Below are 6,295 nucleotides of genomic sequence, written 5' to 3' on the forward strand. Positions count from 1 at the left end.
GACAGAGTGGCCTGAAAACTCTTTTATTTGAACTGATGTGACACAGTTCACCTGCTGCAGGAACAAGCAGGCAGCAGATGCTCTGTGGTTTCTCCTCAGTCATGAGAACAAATGAACATGACTGAGCTGATTGAATGTTTGTTCTTCATTCTGTGTGCCGCCGCTGCTGCTTTGATTATCAGAGACGTGATGAATGAGGCCGTGTTTCTCATAAATACATGTAATACTGAGTCTGTAGCTGCATGCTGGATGCTTCCTAATGATGAGGCTGAAACAGCTTTAATTTAGCTGCAGGAGATTCACATTCAGAATTCTTAGAAACATGCAAGAGCTTGAAAACGAAGCCTGAAAGCTGAAGACGAGTTCCCGTCTGTTGATTACTGGTCAGTAATAATAGGAACCGGTTCAGCTCGTAGGTCTGGCAGCAGCAACCGGGTCAAAGCGATCCGCCGCTCACAGCTCGTTCTGTAGGAAGAGTTTGTCACCTTCTTGTTTTAATAAGGAACAAGAAGAAGAAGAAGGAGAAGAAGAAGAAGCCTTATGGTACCAACCTAAATTGGTAGAATTAAGGAAGTTTTTAGTTCCCCTGCTAATTCAGAGATATATAGAAAGCCTGCATTTTTCAACCACCTTTGGCAATTTGCTGTTCAGTAGTTGAGCAGCTCCCTGGTGGACACCTTGGCTGGATGTTGGCCGGAGCGTGACGGTAAGAGCAGATCTGTTCTCTCACACAGACTGTGGGCGTTTCCTTATTCACATGAGAACGGCTTTTAGTGCGACTTTAGCGCTCGCTGTTTGTCAGGCGTTAAAGTCACGATGAAACCGGCTGCATTTGCCTCTAACTCACTTCTTCTACAGCTGTTTGCTGCTTGCTTGTGTTTCAGTGTGTTTTTTAAGGATTTCATACAAGATTTAAATGAGTTCTGCTGATGGCAGCTTCACCTGAAAAACACATTTAAAAGCAGGCAGAACGTTGTCAACATCTAAATCTTTATTTCTTTTCTTGAATGTAATCCTGTTGTGTTCATTTAAATTGCCCGAATTAACAAGAAGTTTGTTGAAGCTACTTTCAGATGCCAAGTGTTGAGTTAGTTTTTAGTTTTTTCATATAAAGTTTCTGATGACTCATTGCTTTTTAACCACACTAAGTTAATTATTTACGTCCACGTTCAGAACTGTGCCGTCTGCCTGAGACACTTTTCTGTTGGATTAAAACTTTTCTGTTTTTTTTCACCCGAGTTACTCAACTGGCTCAGAAGAAATGGTGAGCGAAGACGATTACGAAATGTGAATGCTGCCGCAGGAGTTACAGAGTGTGGACATCAACCTGCAGTCATTCTGGTCAAACTGATGTTCTGCAGAGGAGGAGTGCAACACTTCCTGTTGCGACGTACCCTGTATCCTGTTTTCCACAGTCAGTGGTCATGCGTGTCATTCCCCTCTGCGAGGCTGTGTGGGCACGATCTCGTGACCCTGCGCTCTGAATGTTTTCTGTGACTGAATTCAAGAGAGACTCTGCACGTCTGAAAAAACCTCAACATCAGCAGAAAGCAGCTCAAACAGCTCCAGAAGCACTCAGATCAGTGGCTTCAGTCTGCTTTGCTAAAACTTGCTGATTTGTCACGTATGCTGTGCTCTGCAGTGTTGTGTAAGTCCGCTGTGACAACCAGCAGGCTGAGCTTCCTTCAGAACATCAGTACCACCTTAAAATAAGTGCAGTGATGAGAGCAGCGACACCTCCACATGTTAGGGCCCGAATACTGGAGAGAGCAAACTGTAGCCGTGAACTCAGAGGTGCCAGCAGAGTGTGTTTGTGGCTTCAGCTGCCACTGATACGCATCTTGTGAATGCATTCAGAGTGAAAACTGTCAAGTGCTCAGCTACGCCCAAACTAAAAGGCAGTTCTTGTTCTGAGCTCTGAGTTTATCATCTCACACTGTCACATACACTCAGACAGATAAACCTGCTCGTCACATTAGACCTGTTGTTCAGACTGTTCAGTTCAAGCAGGCAGACACAATAACCTGTCCAGGATCAGCCAACAGGCCGTATCGGTGGCAGACATGTTGGTTTCTCAAAGCGCAGGTGGCTGCATTCCCCCAGAGGAGGTCCTGCTAGCGTGCATGTGGCTCAGCGCTAAATGGACCTGAGCCGTGTGAATGTTTCCCTACAGCTGCACGTCAGCGCTTTGGCAAGTCAACGCGTCGGCTGCAGGAGCGATCCACAGCTGGTCGGCTCGCTGTGTTCTGACCGCGCTCAGTGACAGAAGATGTGTGGACATTTGGGACTTTTTTACATTTTGGTAAATGTGTGGATTTGCTTTGTTGCCAAGTGAACTGGCAGCCAGACAGGAGGGAACGTCGAGCCTGGCTCCTCCAAAGAACCTAAATCCTCCTCCTAGAGCCTTGAACAAAGGAGCTGCATGTTAGATCTCGTCTGTCAGAAACAGTCCAGAAGCCCACAGTCACACTTTGGTCTGAACTCAGCTTCAGAAAACTCTTTATTAAAACAAGAGAAGCAGCCTACGGATTAAAAACTGAATTACGAAGCAGTAAAACTCAGTGTCGCTCATTCAAACAGGGATTTTGCTGAAGTCAGCTAATGTGGGAGCGTTTGACCTCTGACCTGCTGAACCGACATCACGGCTGCAGTTTGCTGATTTTCTGATTTCCCTCTGCTTGTGCTGCATTATGTCTGAACAGCAGTTGCTGCTGTTCAGCAAAAGTTTTAAAGTCTTTCTTTAACCCCTGAACACAAACAGACCATGTAGCTGCTGTTTTAAATGGCAGCAGGTCTCTGAGTCACATGTGACAGATTATAAATCATCCTAAACGCAGTGTCTCATGGTTCAGAGTGTACGTAGAAGAACATCAGGCTCTCTGTCCTCTGTATGGGCTTCATGAGTTAAATCTCTGCGTTGTGGACGTGACGTTCCCCGTCAGAGTCCGACAGACAAAATGTTCCCCCGTGTTTGGCCAACATGTGGCTCAGCTTTAGTCTGTAAGTGTTATTAGCAAAACGTGATTCATCAGAGGCGACCAGTGCAGATCAATGAGTAGCTCTGATCAGTGATCCATCAGCTCCATCTGTGACAGGACATCACACCTGACAAGCTCCTTAGGAAGCAGCGTGTCGAAGCCGATAACGTAGTAAAGTCCTGAATGTCATGACTTTTGGCTGTTTACTACATTTGCAAAGATTTTATTTTATTTTTTTCAGGCCAATAACATCCCAATTCATTACGTTTTGGGTTCAGGACTTTCGTTTTTGGCCTATTACGTTTTAAACATTTATTCCACTATCGGCTGTTTTCTCGTTATCGGCTTCTACACGGCATCTCGTGTCAGTTGCCAAACAAAGAACCTCCAACATGAGTAAATGAACTCAGTTAAAGTCCACATCTGGTCTGTGGTGGAGCTTCTGGGTGTCTGAAATGAATCAGCACCTGTGACACAGACTAAACTGAAACTGGACATTGTGTGTGTTGGCTCTGGTTCTGTTCATGTCCTGGTGTCCTCTGACATATCTGCTGATATTATTGGAGTCGTGCTGATGAAGGCGTCTGCACATCTGCCAGTGGTCCAGTGAAATAATGCAACCTGACTACTTACATACAGCATGTAGTGAAACCTCTGCCTGCGTCCTTAAGCTGAGCGTGAGCGTGGCCGGTGTGCATTGACATGATGAGTCAGAGTCAGAAGTCACATCCACATGACAGACTGAGACTCTGCAGGACAACAGCGGCTGACATGCGGTCGGTCAGGGTGGTGGTTTGATGCTGTTTTCATGGTGTTGCAATCTGCTGCAGGATGTGAACGAAGAAGAGTGACGGCCTTACCTGGACGCTGACTGACCTGAATGAGCTATTTGTTCATAAGAGAGAGAAACAGGCTGTGGCTGATCTGCATGTCAGTAACAAACTGCTGAGCTGTGTGGGAATGATTTAGGTGTAATAAAGCCGAGCGTGTAATCTGCCACCATCTGATCACTGTCGTCTCTGTGTTACACAATCATGTCCATGATGTGCTCAGTGCTGCTCGAGGAGCCACATGCATGTTTGCATTGTTGAACAGTGTCTGAATATCTTCCTGTAAGGGCCAGTAGGACAGACCCGAACCCGAACCCGAACCCGAACCCGAACGGTCCGCTGTGTGGTTTCAGCGCTGCACCAGGAGCCTTTACAGATTCAGTGTCTTCTCATGTCAACAGGACAGAACCTGCTAGTGACACTTAGAGAGCACTGGGCCACACAAACCAAAGAAACGCACACGGCCGGCTCTGATGGAGGCCCGGACCATCCCGACCGTCTGACACACACATGGATTCATTTAAAGGCAGCCTTCAAGGAACTGAATCTGAAAGACGAGTTCCCAGTTCCTCATTTAGTGGATGTCACTGCTGCTGTGCGCCTTCTTCATCTCTCAGGCCACAAGGAAAACAAACACAGCGGCGCCGGTGTGGATTGGTGCATAAGAACCAAACTTCACAGCAAAAGGCGTCACAGCAACAACCTCCAGAAACAAACCAAAGCGATCCTGAGTCAGAGCCAGTGAGGCCTGGTGAGGACGGGCTCATTACAGCAGAACCGAGCGTCACGTGACTCACATGCAGTCTGAGTTTCAGCAGGTCAGTCAGTGAGCAGCCCTTCAGGACCTTTCTTTGGCCACACTGGGTGAAATAATGCTGTTGTTTTAAGCTGCTGTGGAAGATTTGTTCCATTTTTCAGAAGAAGTGCTTCAGACAGCGACGTGGTTGATCTTCTAAGTGTTTAAAGGTTTATGAGCTGAGAAACACACACAAAGGCCAGTCAGACCCCAACAACACCCTGATTTCATTTAATTCTGGTGAAAATCAGCAGCAGTCCTCATGAAGCATCAGGTTTTTATTTAAATTCTGTTTCATGTTCATCTGAAACAGCGTCTCGTAAACCAGGTCCAAAGCGCTGCTGCTGCTTGTCTGGCTGGGTTTTACAATAAAGGATTCAAATGTTTGAATCAAACGAGTACAAGTGTTCAATCAGATCCAATGAGAGGTGTGCAGGACTGTCTTTAAGTGGAAAACAGTCGTACATGTATGTAGAAGAGTAAATGCCTGCCAGCCTGGGCTCTGCAGGCTGCTCTGTTCAGGTGGTGCACACCTGACTGCAAGTTAACATCAGATCAGTACAGGCTGCTGTGCATCACCAGCACTTTTACTTATAGTTTAATACGAACACTTTGAATGCAGCCTTTCACTTGTCACACAGTGTTTGTGCTGCGTGTTGCTACGACTTTAATTTAAATGAAGCACTTTTTATGTTCTGAAATGATAACAAACACGTTTTCTGGCTAACTGAGCTGAGCTGATGTGAACTGGATCAACACCGACTCTGATCATTAAACAAACTGTCTTTAGCCTTAAAACAGGATTTATGTGTTTAGCTGATCTAAGTCCCTTTTAGACATTTTGTGGCGCGGCGTGAAGGAAACAAACATTTTCTTGTAGCTAAACTGAAAATAGAGGTGATAGGAGTAGTGGTGCTGCAGCTCACAGGTCTGAGTATTAATACTCTGCTCAGGCAGCTGTGATTAGGACGGGGCCCGGTCGGGGGTTCTGGCCACAGGCTGTGTGGTTTCAACAGCTCCTGAACAGAGACCATCGGTTGGGAGGGAGAGCAGGGCGGAAAATTATCAAACACAAACATGATAACAGGCATAAAGAATATGTTCAATCTGACAACTATGAAGGAACATTTCCACTGAGGAGCTTCACCATGAGTGTGTTAGCTGGTGTTTAAAGAGGCCTTCATCCTGTTTCTCATGTTTCTGATGTGCAGCAGACACCTCATCTGACCCGGCCAGCAGATAAACATAACCTCAGTATTCTGATGCTAATGTCATATTTTCAGCTGGCTGCCTTATCACGGTGCTGCATTCTTCCTCTTAAACAGGCGCCACTAACAATAGGCTCCCAGATTTGTGCGTCGCTCGTACTGTACCTTTTAGCCGTTACTGTATTTCAGCATGTGGACAATATGAGTGTATTTTCAGCTGCTGGCGTTAAAACCGGCAACAGCCCTCCTCATGTTTTATCAACCTACAGTAGGAATCATTCAGTGCACATCGCTGCAGAACAACATCTAAATGAACAGACTCGTGTGTTTTCTGCAGCAGAGCAGCTCAGTTCCTGTCAGGAATGGTTTCTACCAGCATCCCCCCGTGTGCCAATCAGCATCTCCATTTATCTCCTCAGCGTGGTCACAGCACAGATGCTGGACCTTCATCTTATCTTCCAGCTACGCCTAAGAGAGAGAGAG

General features: G+C 46.2%; 1 long non-coding RNA gene across 1 annotated transcript; it reads left to right on the forward strand.

Annotated features, from left to right (window-relative positions):
- Nucleotides 1–531: 531 nt before the first annotated feature.
- LOC103364367 (uncharacterized) lies at nucleotides 532–3,982 on the forward strand. The gene is made up of 2 exons (XR_520544.1): nucleotides 532–706; nucleotides 1,240–3,982. It is a non-coding gene; the product is annotated as an uncharacterized LOC103364367 (long non-coding RNA).
- The last annotated feature ends 2,313 nt before the right edge of the window (nucleotides 3,983–6,295 follow it).

Source organism: Stegastes partitus, unplaced genomic scaffold, assembly GCF_000690725.1.
Source record: "Stegastes partitus isolate 25-593 unplaced genomic scaffold, Stegastes_partitus-1.0.2 Scaffold744, whole genome shotgun sequence".
In the NCBI taxonomy this organism is placed as follows: domain Eukaryota; kingdom Metazoa; phylum Chordata; class Actinopteri; family Pomacentridae; genus Stegastes; species Stegastes partitus.